General features: G+C 37.1%; 1 long non-coding RNA gene across 5 annotated transcripts in view; it reads right to left on the bottom strand.

The window, feature by feature from the left end:
* The window catches only part of LOC138919392 (uncharacterized), a 271,898-nt gene that overhangs the window by 249,523 nt on the left and 7,923 nt on the right, over positions 1-14,452 (bottom strand). The gene's annotated exons all lie outside the window — the stretch shown is intronic.

Below are 14,452 nucleotides of genomic sequence, written 5' to 3'. Positions count from 1 at the left end.
AAGTAAGGGGATAATTTACTGAAAGTGATTGGCACATGGTTGGCACTCAACAAATATTCATCGAACATTCTCCTTTTTTAAACTGAATCATAATTCCAATAGTCTAGCTCATAAGCCTGATCTTCTGAGGCTGTTTACCCCTTCTCTGATCCCCAGCATAAGCAATTTTCAAAACTCAGGTTTTTTATCTAGAGAATGAGAATTCTCATAGATAAACATTTGCTTTCAAAATATTTTGAGACTCAATTTTGAATGCCATGGATAACTGTAGAACACACACACACAGAAATCCATATACTTCTATATACACATCTATATAATTATATATATCTTTGAAACCAATCAAGCTGATATTAGCTAATATTAGTTGTCTCATGAAGATTCCTTTAGCCAGAGCTAAAGTCAGGAATCCTTAAGAAATCTAATTGACTCAAGTTAATTGTAATTCTTCCTAGGGGTTTTATTATGATAAGTTGATTATAATATTCTACATTTTGCATGGTACTGAGATTCTTGAAATGAATTATACTTGTATGTTGATGAAAGTTTTGATAGTAAAGACAAAGCCTATGGTATTTTATTTAGATTGCTCTCCCCTGTGCTCCACCCCCAACCTTTTCCCATCCTCAATGTTCACTCTAACTCTTTTTGCACTTTCTATTTTTCTTTAGTTTTCTGTGCTTTTTGTTTTAAATATATTTATTGTACTATCTCTTTGTTAACCAGATCTGTGCTATAAAGTTCTTGTTCTCTTAAACCGTCTTGGTGAGAGGTAGTGTAGCCAGGTAGAAAGGATGTGTGTTCCAGAATCAGAAGAACCTAAGTACAAGCCCTAAGTATTTCACTTACTTCCAGTATAATCTTGGGAAAGATGTAACTTGTATTAATTTTTGTTTTCTCCCTTGTAATGGTTCAATAACCCTAGTGTAATACTCAACATATACATGGGAGTAATTAATATGACAGATGTAAATATGACCATATTAACATCCAGTAAGTTATTTTGGGATATATCTATACAGCATACAGTATGAATTTAATAGACTTTGAAAAGATCTATATGTGGGTAATAATGACTTTTTAATTTAGTTTTGACAAAAGCTATTTTGTTACTTTTATTTACTCTTTTAATTGCAAATGTGGACTTGAAAGAGTGTTCTTCAAGAAAGATTGTTCAAGCCTTATCTCGTCCACCTATTAGCTACTGACGTTAGACAAATCATTTAACTTCCTGAATATGGTTTCCTCAATTGTGAAATCCAAGAGTTGTGAAACCTTTATAGTGCTCCAGCTCCAAAAACTCTAATTCTAATTTTTCTTTACTGGGATAAAATACTACTTGCTCCTAATGATAAGGTGTCCAAATCAAGCTGTACAACAGCTTGTCTACAAATTCAACTTGATAATACATACTTAGAAAAAAATTACTCAAATTACACAATTAAGAATTTTTTGTTATTGATTTTTGGTTGATTGATATTAATACTTATTATTTTGTATTTAAGCTGCCATTTATGTGTTTGATGCATACATGTCTTATAGTATATGTATTGGTTAAAGGACTATCAATGAAACAGCTTCCCAATAGCTGTGTAATATTCCACAGCCAGAACCCAAAGAAAATTCTCAGTTATCAATATTCCACAAAAACTGTGAGGCCTATTCCTATCTTTACTTTTCCCCAGTTTTCTGCCAGACTCTAAACCCCTTAGTCTCACTTTATTCTTTGTTTCTCCAATGGAAACAAATATAATGTAGGAAATAGAGTAGAATTTGTAATTACATTCTTGCCTCAATTATCAAAATTCACTTCACAAAATGGGCTTATGTTCCTCTATGTAGAAGCTTTCTGAAACTTCTCCAAAGCCTTAATATCTGAAATAATTTTATATCTCACATTCCATTTGGATAATTGTTGGATGGTAATGACTTGTCATATGTTTAATGTGTTTTCCAGATTGAAAGTCATTTAAATGTCTATATCTTAGAGCCAACAATTTGCAAAGGTGATCACCCTAGTTTAGTTTGCCACATTACATCTATTGCAGACAGAAGGGGATACTGGTTTGCAAAATTGGTAACAGAGAGAATAGGTACCATTTTACGTGTGCCATTCCTATTCTTCTAAAGGGAAATGTATGTGGGTGTATAGATATACACTACATGCGTGCTATACATGGTTTATAGATTTGTGTGATTCAGTATTGGAAAAAACTAATTTTTTATTAACATCCATGAAGATACTGAGGCCTCATGAAAATTGATCAATTAATTGGGAAATTATATCGATCGTCAACATGTCAAAACACTGTCTGACTTTTCCCAAGGTGACATGATGCAGTAGAAAGGTTGTGGGCTGGGCAAACAGGCAGACATCAGTTTGGATCTCAATTTCTAATTTGGTAAATTTTGGAAAATTGTTTAACCAGCTTAACTCTTTGTTCACATTCAAATGTAAAAAAACAATGTCTCTAGGACTAACGCTAAATGTATAATATGTGAACGTATTCAGCAGAGTGAGTAGTATATGGTAGGTACTCAATATATTAAATGAGTTCTCTTCCTCTCATTCAAGTATTTCTGCTTTCTATTGGCCAGCGTAGACTCAGCCTAACTTAGATAAACTATAGTGTCCAATTAGAAACATCATATAAAATCTCCCTATGTTAATGTTATTGCGTCCTACATTTCAGACCTGAAGAAAAAAGAAAGACTTGTTAACAATCCTGCCATTTAAATGTTTTCTTCATTGAAAATGATGTCATAATGATTGGTGTAGATTAATTTACAATCTGGTATTTGTTAAGGTTTTTTGCACCATCATTAATTCATGTTTGGGAAAGCTAGCAATAAGTTGTTTTCTAAACATGGGAGAAGGGAAATAAAATTTTTAAATTATGAGAAATATAAAGTCATACCAAATAAGTTACTTCAATTAAATGTCACGTGAATTGTATGTCATTTCCATTTATATTTCATTGGTCAAAACAAGTGAAATATGCATACCTAATTCCAAGTGGGCAGAGAAATGTAATTCTACGATATGCCTGAAAGAAGAGAACTGGGATATTTGCAAACAATCCTATTAAATACAACACAGCGCTTCTTGGATTTTAGTGTGCATAAAATTATAGAGAAACTTATTAAAAGGCAGGTACTTGGGTTCCACTGCTAAAGATTCTGATTCATTAAGTCTGAAGTAGGCCCAAGGAACAGAGGTACTTCAGGAGTCCTTCTGGTATTTCTGAGACACATGGCCCAAGGACTTCACAATCAGGACTACTTTTGTTAAAATTTGACTTCCCAAAGGACAGAATTCAAAATTATGTCTTAGGAATTAAGGGTCACCCTAGTTAATTCATCAAATAACTGTTTCCTGATATAACTGTCTAGTACCATAACAGGTGTGAGGCATCATAAGTTGCCAGGCAACATAGAGAAGCAAATGAGAATCCAGAACTGGGTTTGGGGAATTAGCTGCAGAGGCAGAGCCTGAAGAAGTAACCTGCAAAATGCTTTACAGTCTTTTTTGTCTTTATAATCATACTATCATGGAGGGAAAATTGGCCTTATTATTATATTCCCCACCTCCATATTTTACAGATGAAAAAACTAAAGCTCAGAAAGGTTACTCAATTGTCTGAAGACAGACATTTCATCTTGGTACCAAGATGTTCTAATTTCAGGACAATGTTGCTAAATGACAAATAAAGAGAAGATCAGAAGTAAATATATGCTACATTTTGAAATGTCTATACCATACATAGTGAATATCTTGTCTGAGTTCATCAAGGGGCCATGCCTTTTTTATTTTTTACATTTATTCATATCACAGGATCTGGAACACATATGGTGCTCAATAAACATTTCTTGACTGAAGAACTCTATCATTATAATACAAAATATGGGTAACAGACCCAACTGACTTTCCATAAAGAATGGGTGGTGAATAGTGATAGAACTTTTTTTCAGTAGAACTGAAACAACCAAAGAAAGACTATTTTAGTAAGATATTAATCTCTCCATTCTCCTTCTCCCTAGAAGTTCTCTGAAATCTGTCAACAGAGTTTGTTTACTCAATACCACATCTTTGTTGCCTTCAAGTATTGCGATGTTTGAATGTTTACCGCTCAAATCCAGCATAAAAGTGTTTTCTTTTTTAGGTAAGATCAGGCAAAGAGGTACTGAATGAATAACACTTGATTGGGAATGGTAAATAACCATGTAATTAAACTGTAAACACTGTGTGTGGTGATTTTAATGTAATTTGAGGACTTGTAAATTACATGGTCACAAAATGGCACTCGGGCTTGTGCTTTACAAAAATATCCATGTTTGTATGAGATTAATTAGTGCAGTTTGCATAAAGATGTTGAGTAAAACACTTTCAGAACATTCTCATTTCTAAGGTTTTCTTATTTATAAGGCCTTCTAGAGGTTTTCTTTTTTTCCTCTCTCTAGTCTTCAAGAAATTATCATCATTGTCCACAGATTTTTATAGCTGGGAATTGATCTGGACTCAGTAAACAGTTTACGGGCTTCAGTTGCGCTCATAAACAAGTTTTATTTAGTTCTTGAAACGGGTTGGCCACTTTAGAAACTGATCACATAGTTGCTTCTTTGGTTCTATGTATAGATGATGCCCAAATGGGGCTTCTTCATGGTTGGAGCGGTTCATGTGCATTGTTCTATAAATCACAGACACAAAAGCCCCAGGAAAATAACCATAGCAGAGTAGCTGTTAAGTGTCCTTACACCATGGAAGATTCTACCTAGCAAGTGTCTTCTTTTGCTGTGTGCAGTGGTAACTGTAGGAGATCCAAGATGACCCTACCATCTGAGGCAGACTTCATATTTTTCCAACTCTGGGAAATTCTTTCAAACTCAGACTAAAGCTATCAGGCTGCCGTTAGGTATCCTCATAGGTTTATGTGAAGTGAAACAATGATGGTGGTGATGATGATGTATAATTTTTATTGATGACTATTTGCCAGATGCTCTGCTAAGCACTTTATAAGCATTATGTCATTTAATTTAACTTAATGCTACTACGTTAACACTATTCTCACTCTACACATAAGAAAACCAAAATGGAAAATGGTTAAGTAACTTGTCCAAGATCACACAGCTATGCAGTGACAGGATTGAGGACCAGACTTGGTTTGTCTGACTCCAAATTCCTTGCTCTTGACTTCTTTGTCACGTTGCATTAGTAGATTAGGGCTAAGAATCCCTTGAAACCTTGTCTTCAGCCCAGTTTGAAATCTTTTTGCATTAAAGGCTTGATATCTTAAGTGGATTAATTTTTTAGCCAGAAATTGAGTTACCTAAGAGACAAGAAGGCATGGCTACTGAATTGTACATCTCGTACATAAAAGGGTTAACATTCCCAATTTGGAGGAGAGCTGTGTAACTGGTGTGGTCTGCTTGTATCTTACATAGATTTCGGCTATATCAGAAATATCCCAGGCTGTTGTAAGAAGGCTGGTTACTTACCTTTAAGAGAGTTGGGGGAGGGAGTACATGACGTCACGAGAGAGTCTGGTACGCTACCACAAACCACCTCCAGAGATCCACGATATACAGAAAGACATTCGACAGAGGGGAAGGGGGTATACAATGAGTGATGGCTGGAATGCCTGTTCATATCATCTGGGAATGATCCTAAATTATCATGTGGTCATGAAACACAAAGGTAGGTAAGGAGAAGCAGTATTGGCTGTGGTCCCTGCTTTGGTGTACTGGATATCTTGTCATTTCACCCAAACATTCCGTTTTTCATCATGATGACTACCTTTTAAGCTTGATCTGAAGCAGATATTAATTTCTAAATGCCTGATTATTAATGAATTGCAAAAAAAAAGACATGCAGTGCCAGATTTCAATAAACCAAAATAATCACAATGCATTAAAGCAAACAAATAATTGAACCTAGCCAGATGTATTTTAAGAGAATATCAAAGAGCTTAAGCAGGCCACAGATTTGCCATTTCATCCATTTATCCAGCATTTTGAACATCAACTGGATGTCAGGCATTGTGTTAGGTACTGAGAGCACAAACATGAATAAAATATAAACCCAAGTTGTGTCAAGAGAGAACTGCATATTAATTTTGGTTCAGCAGTGACTATTACTCACATAACATATTGCATGGTCATAAATTTCAACAAGTTGGGAACAATATGTGAGCACAATTTTTTAGCACAGGTGGAGCTAATTATAGAGGGTTATTTTGATTTGGATGGCAATATTACCCGCCCTTTCTCTGATCATCAAACTTCTGTACAAGATTCAACATACTTTCACCTCCCACATATTGTTGGTTATTAAGTCCAGCTGCTTCCTTCTCTGTAACACACTTAAAAATACTCTTCCTTTTTTAGGCTTTACCACCGCATCTTTTTTCTAGGCCCCACTGACCTTGTCCTATCAAACCCATAGCTGATAAAACATTATCACAATGTGCAAAATTCCAGTTTTCTCCAATTTTGTAACTGTGAATATGCCAAAGTAGAGTTTTGGTCTCTCCTTTTGCTTTTAGTCAGTGAACCTGTCACCTTTTTTACTTTAAATTCCAAAGAAAAGTATCACTTTTCAATACGGTACAAACACTTAGCTTTTGCTCACTGAAGCAAAATTTTCGAGTATTTGATTCTTTCTCCGATTACTGTACTCCTAGGTAAATTAAATGTCACCGTGAGGGATAGCTTCAGCCACTTCTGTGGCGGGCTTTATTTAATCCAAAGAAGTCATCAGGGAACAGCCAGCACAGCAAAACATGCACGACGAAGTAGGCTTTCCATCACATGCCAAAGACTTTCCACCAGCATTAAGGCTGGCTTGCAGGCTTTTCTCCTGGTGTGTGTGCCCTGTCCCACCAGAAATTCCAAAGAAGAGCTAAAAATATTCAATGGATTTTAGAAACAGGACTGAGTAAAATGCTACCTCCAGGTATTCCACAACGGAAACTATCCAAATGATGACACCAAATGAAGCAAGCAGCACATTTTTTAAAACTCCATTTATTTCACAATAAAGCAAAGTGCCACATTTTCTTAGACTTTTAAAAATTAAAGAGAAGAGCAAAAAGACCAGAAACCTGGAGACTAAATGGGATGTCAGAAAAAATGTAGGAAGGGAAAGAGGAATGCTCTTCTCCTTAAAATTCTCCGATGGGATGGGACTGCCTTTCAGAATTATTATCCCTTTTCTACTGTACTCCCCCACCCCTCACCACAGGATCAGTTGCCAGCTAGAGGAGACCCCAGCTGGTTCTCCCTGAGAATTCAGGTAGTACACCTGTGCATTCCAGCCGAACTGAAGTCTGAGCATAGTTTGGACTTGTTAGCGCTCGAGCCAACACCAGGATCCCTTTGTGTGGGTAGGAGCTCAGATCACCTCCAGGTGTGTGTGAGAGATTAGCTCATCAGCAGAATATAAATAGAGCTGCTCATCAATCCTCCCCATTCTCCTCCTTCAGCCTCACACTCCTGGGGTATGTATTAGAGGGAAAGATACGTCATCTGCAAAGTTTTCCAGGTTCATTTTTAAGAAAGACAGGTTTTCAGTGAAACATAGTCTGCCTAGAGCAAGTTCCCACATTTGTCACAGCCACAGGCAGCTGCACAGAGGGGCACACGCTGGGAAGAAAGGGATCCAGACCCCCATGAGGCTGCAAGTTCTTCCTGGGTCATTCTCTAACCTGGTCTCCTTCATGGCTCATTACTTAGGACCAGAGAGTTTGAAATTAAGTGAATTAAAAATAGGTAATGGGCCCTCAGTTGAAAATATTCTCAAGGAAAAAAAATTACTGATGAAGTAATAGGCCACTTTACCTACTGCTACTTCCTGAAGAAATGTGGGGGGCATAAACAAGAAAATATCAGAACTTCTCTCACTGGAAAGCCAAAGCATAAAATACACAAATCTGGGATATTTTTTGACAGAAAAGGTCTAATAGTTTTTATCCATCAGTTTGTAGATCTATCACACACATATCTCTGCATAAATTTCAGAATATTATGGTATCGAAGATTCGCCATAGAAATCCTAGAATGTTAGATCCTGAAGGGCCTTTAGGGTTTACCTGTTGAGAGATGAAGAAGTTGATGACTAGAACTGAAGTGACTTATATTTGTAGGAAATTCTCTTCCTACAAACATAAGCTCTTGGAACTTTGGTATGAAGAGAAATTCCAAGGTTTGGGAGGAAAGCAGTGTGTTTTGAAATTGACTTTGTTCAAAACACTTAGTGTAATTCAATGATCCATGAAGGAGAGCCATATCTGGGAACATAACCAAGTTCTCCCATCAAACAAACTGGAGATGCAATCTGGTCTGTTGACACTAAAGGAATATACCACTTTTTCCACTGTGAGCAAAATTAGACCATTTTTGAAGCAAAATTAGACTCTCAGGCAGCATGATCTAGTCAGAATAGACCCAGATTCTTACCAGCTGCTGCTTGTGTTATTGCCATCCCTGGGCCAATAAGAGAGCATACTGCTGAATTTGAAATGCTCCTTGTCCGTCTCTGGACTGCTATTTTGGCCACTCTGAGGATAGATAGCTGATTTTGAAAATGCTTTACATCAAAACGAATCTCACATTAGTATGCACTTCGTGTTCATAACTATGTTACCCTAAGTAGATTTTTAATATTTTATTATAATTAGTACATGTAGCTTTATGCCCCTCTCAAATCTAAACTTTCTTTTATTAACCCCAGCTGTTCTCTGATTCTGTAACAAAATTAACTCATCAGGGAAAGTAATAAACTAATCAACCAACTAGTATTTATTGGGCACTTATTGCTGGTCATGCCAGACCTCTCCAAGATCAGGCTTTCTGATATCTCCAGGCAGATTCCTACCACCACTGCCCCAGAGAATTACAGGGATGAACAAACGAGCTCTATGAGACCAGGTCCTGGGTCTTCCCAAGTGCTTGGCACATTGCAGCCACTCAATGAATATTTGACCAATGAGTTAAGACTTGAGATTTGGCTTCAAATTCTCCTCTATACTAATTCAGCAGTGAGCCGGTAGGAATAATATATGAATATCAAAGCCCATCTATCTTTCTCTAGCTCAAAACTTAGATTAGAAACAAGTCTGAACATCTAGTATGCAACACATTCACCTGGGCCCCATCTTGGTCCCCATAGGTTCTTCCATCTTACCCTTCAGTGAGTGAAGGAAGATAAAATCGATTGTCTTTATTTCTGCAAGATTATTCCTCTCTCCTTATTATAGAGATCTCATACTGGTCCCTGAAGCCTCATTTTGAAATGTGACCCATATCAGAGATTCTCCACCTTCCACTGGCATGGTGTGAACGTGGGTTAAGTGTAAAGACCTTGAACTGTCAGTAATTCTTATCCTAGAGTCCATTAATGGGTTTCAGGAAGCATAGGAGCCTCTGAAATCTTAAGTTCATTGTTTTATTCTGCAATGAGAAGCCATAGCTTCCACTAGATTCTCACACATGCAGCATTAATATCTACTGCCCTACAAGTTACAGTGTGTGCGACCAAGACCAGCTCCATGCTGGAAGAGAGCTAGAATCTGTGTGAAAGAAAACCTGAGATACTACATTCTGACACACTGTGCTTACTCTCTAGTTGGGAAGATAAGACTAATTTGTAAAAACTAGTTCATACATATCACTTTTAAAAAGCATTCTTGAGCTGGCCTGGTGGTGCAGCAGCTAAGTTCGCACATTCTCACATTCTGCTTCATCAGCCTGGGGTTTTCTGGTTAGCTCAGGGCCAGTCTTCCTCAGCAAAAAGAGGAGGATTGGCTGCAGATGTTAGCTCAAGGCTAATCTTTCTCAAAAAACAAAAGTTTACAAAAAAAGTATTCTTCCCTTTATCGGAAAGAATCACCAAGCTTCTCTTTATATTGTGATCTTTTATATCTGGAATATGACCCAAATTATAAAAATATACTTCAGTATACTTCCTAGTAAGACATCTGATACAGGCAAGAACAATGTCTGTCTTGATCTCTGTCTGATACACAGGAGGCACTCAACAATAATTCGTTGACTCAATGAATAAGACAAGGGAAGGAGGTGCATCTGCATTTCTATGATTGCTTGCTTTCAACTTGCTTGTAAAGATGCCACAACAAATAAAGTTCCAGAACTTATTTTCTGCAAAGATCCAATATCAAAATAAGGAGCTAATTCACTAAATTTCACAATTATAGATGGGGAGTTGTTTGCGTTATCCATGGTTGTCCAAAACAATGGTGCTGAGTGTCTTTCAGTAATTTATGGAAGAAATAAAACACATAAAAACAAAAAATAAAAGATGAAGAATGATCAATGATTGAGAAATATCACTACTGCAAAGGGGCTTTGGAAGATCTTAGAATTATATCCATTCTAAACAATGTGGCACTATTGTTTAAAAATATACACAGTACATTGGAACTAGGTTTTTACTCTCTCACTAAACTTAAGTCTAATTCTGAATGTCACAATATAGAAAAACACAGAAAACTTTGAGACCCAACATAAAACAAGCCATAAATGTAATTACATTTTTTGAAACCCCAACAATAGAGAAGAAAGGTTATTGGGCCAGGAAAAAGAAAAGTGAGTAGAGAATTAATAACAAATCTTCAAGTCTGTCAAGATTCTCACTAGAAATTGGTACAAACTTACTCTCCACCGCCAATAATCAGAAAAGAATAGATGGACTAAACAGCAGCATGAGCAAACTAGATGAGATATAAATAAGGCTTATCAGATTGTTAAGTATCTCCTGAAACATCCTATCATAAAGGCAATTGGACAAGTTCCTTTCTAAAGTGCTTTAGAAAAATTTAGAAAATACTGAAAGACTGATTCTTAGTAAGACTGAATTAGTGATTTCTGGTCTCCTCGTTCATCCCAATGGGTTTTTAGCCTAATAGAACCAGAGAAGGAATAAAATACTCTCCAGTAAATGGATAATTTCTTTTTTTGGCCTCACTGCTATGTTCCTTTAGGATATATGGCAATAGTTGAAAGAATTTAATACAAAAACAATCTGCTGATCACTCAAAGACAGATCCCATAGGCATCAGCAGTGAAAACCTGATTTCTTATTTCTAAAATGTGGCCCAAATAGCTTATCTGGTTTTCTGTGTGTGTGATCATTGTATTTCCGAGATTAGAGGTTCATTGCTGCAAAAGGCAATTAATTGAATGATGAGTCTGTGCTAATGTGCCTGCCTGTGTGGACAGCGGAGATAACTTAATATGCATCTAATGTCACTATTAATTTATTTATCATCTCCTCCATTTAATTTTGGAAGCACAATCATTTCTGAATCAATGGTCAAACACTTGAGAAAATGTTTTCTAACAATTTTATGAGGGAATAAAGTTAATTGTACCTAAAACTATTTAACTGGTTAAGTTAAATGAACTTTATTCAATATACTATAAGGCTTTTAATATACTTTGGTCACTTAAGGACTGCATTTACAATAGTCTATTTTTATAAAGTGTTAGTCCATTTGCCATTACCACCATGCCTTTTCTTTTGCATTTTAAGCCAGGTAAGAATTTCACAGAATGTAGTATTTAGAGTTCTTGTTATGGAAGATGTTTAAATCAGCCTCACTATTCAAGTAAAACTATCTCACTTTTAAATTCTTGTACAAGGAAGAGACATGTACAGGATTTGACAAGACTGCAGCGTATGCGCTTTACTAAGGTACTGTAGAGTTTGATAATCACATGACCTTGGTGGGCCTTTTTTCCGTAGACCTAAGGGCTATTATTCTGATCCATGTCTATATCCTACAGATTACAGGGGAAAGGCTGTGGGTAAGGTGTCAAAGTGTCTTTCTCCTTGGCTGGGGAGACCAAGGCTTGGGTGTTTTTTTCTTCTTACAGTCTCACTGCTTCCCTTGCTATTCTTGCCTCAAAACATTCAAATTGTATGGTTTTTCCATTTTGGGTACCAAAAGTTTAAGTGTATGGCCTCCCTAACTCAAAAAATAAATTTTTTAAAATGTTTTATTTGCTAATCCACTTTCTACACTTTGACCCTATTCATTTTTTCGATCTAGACTTTGGATTTAACATAACTGCATTTAACTAATTATTGGTCATCTAATATAAGCTTAGCTCTGTCTTATTTCTGTGATAGATGCAGAAGAAAATTGCTTAAAAATATATAGTCTCATGAGAATTACGTTAAGTGCTATATTAAAAAAATTAGTAGATTTTCTTTTTTAGCAGTTTCAGGTTTACAAAAAAATTGAGCAAAAAGCACAGAGTTCTTATAACACCTCCTCACACACAACCCACCCCCCCAACTTTATCACTAATTGGATTATTTTGGACTATTTCCTCTTTTCTCAGTCTCCGGATATGCCATCCTCTATCTGCTGTCTCAGCTGATGATGTTGCTTCCTACTTCATTAGAAATCATTGAAGCAATCAGAAGAACTTCTCCAACTAAGCAGCATGTGTGTCTGCATACTATCCATTCCTGCCAGTTGTGATAGATGAACTAGCCATTATCTTATCTAAATTCCCTCCATTGTTCACTAGATCCCATCCTCTCACCCGCATGGGGACAGTCTTCCAGCTATTCTCCCTCTCTCTTCCATACCATTGATTTTTTTTTCTGCTCTTAGACTATTTTCATTGATATACAAATCAGTTCTTATCTTAAAAGAAAGCAAAACGTTCTCTTCCCCACCTGGGATGGTTAATTTTATGTGTCAGTTTGTCTAGTCCACAGTACCCAGTTTTTGGTCAAACTCTAGTCTACATGTTGCTGTAAAGATATTTTTTAGATATCATCAACATTTAAATCAGTAGATTTTAAGAAAAGCAGATTACCCTCCACAATGTGGGTGGGCCTCCTCTAATGTTTGCCTTAAGAGAAAAGACTGAGATACCCTGAGAAAAAGAATTTTGCCTCCAGACTGTCTTCGGACTCAGGCTGCAACTTCAACTCTTCTCTGGGTCTCCAGCTGCCAGCTCTGTTTCTCTGGATACCTCTGTCTAATATATTGTCCATCTCCCTCCCACGACCACTCTACCATTCAATTTCTTTGCTTCCCATTTGCAGCAAAACTTCCAGAAATGATTGTACATTCTTGTTGCCTCCAAGTTGTTTCTTCTGATTTTCTCCTCAACCTATCTCAGTTAGGCTTTCATCCCCATCACTCCACTAAACTTTTCTCCTCAAGGTTCCCAATAACCTCCTCACTGCTAAAGTAGTTGATCGATCTTTGTCTTCCTTGATGTACTTTACGTAGTCATCTATCACTTTTCTCATTACTTTTCCTTCCATTGGCTTCCAGGAGCCCATGCCCTCCTGAATTTACTCTTACCTTATGGCTACCCCATTTTGGTCACCATTGATGATTCTTTCTCTCTCCTTAACCTCTTAAGGTTGGCTTTCCTTGTGGCTCAGTTCTTGTTCCTCTTTTCCACTCATTCCCATAGTGATATTATTCAGTCCCATGGCATTAAATGGTATCTACCTCCTTGGGATTCCCAAATGTTTATGACCAGGTCAGATTTCTCCAAACTCCAGAACTGTATACCCAACTGTCTACTCAACATCTTCACTTGGATATAATAGGTATCTCAAATCAAACAAGTCCCAAAGAACACCCAGGCCCAACCTTCAAAACCTGCTCCACTTGCCACTTTTCCTATCTCAACTGATGGCAGCTTTATTCTTCCAATTGCTCAGGAAAAATCCTAGGAGCAATCCTTGCCTGCTCTTTCTCCCACTCTCCTACGTTCAACCTAGTAGGAAATCCTGCTGCCTCTATCTTCAAGATATATTCGCTTCTTACCACATCCCCTGCTATCCTTCTGGTCCTTGCCACCATCATTTTTCACCTATATTATTGCAATGGCATCCTGACAGGTCTTTCTTGCCCCTATACTGACTAGTCTCATAGCAGCCCTAGGGCCTTTTAACAGGTACATCAGCTCACATCCTCAAAACCTTGCAGTGGTTTCTTACTTTATTCAAAGTAATAGCCAGCCCACATATAGTAGCCCACAGAGACCTGCACAACCTGACCCACCACACCTCTCTAACCTCCTCTCCTACTACTCTCTCTCTTGCTCCCTCCATTCTAGCCACAGTGATCTCCTTATGTTAACCTCGTATATCAGACATGATCATGCCTTTGGGCCTATATTCGTTTTCGATCACTGCCATAACAAACTACCATAAACTTATTGTCCAAAAACAACACAAATGTGTTATATTATAGCTCTAGAGATCAGAAATCTGAAATGGGTGTCACTGGGCTAAAATCAAGGTGTCTATATGACTGTTTTCTCTTCTAGAGACTCTCGGGGAAGCCTACGTCCTTGCCTTTCCAGTTTCTAGAGGCCACCCACATTCCTTGGTTCATGGCCCCTTCCTCCATCTTCAAAACTAGCAACATTAAATCTCTCTTTCTTCTGTAGTCTC

Source organism: Equus caballus, chromosome 20, assembly GCF_041296265.1.
Source record: "Equus caballus isolate H_3958 breed thoroughbred chromosome 20, TB-T2T, whole genome shotgun sequence".
Classification (NCBI taxonomy): domain Eukaryota; kingdom Metazoa; phylum Chordata; class Mammalia; order Perissodactyla; family Equidae; genus Equus; species Equus caballus.
The sequence above is the reverse complement of the archived record's forward strand: the minus strand, read 5'-3'. Positions and strand labels throughout refer to the sequence as shown.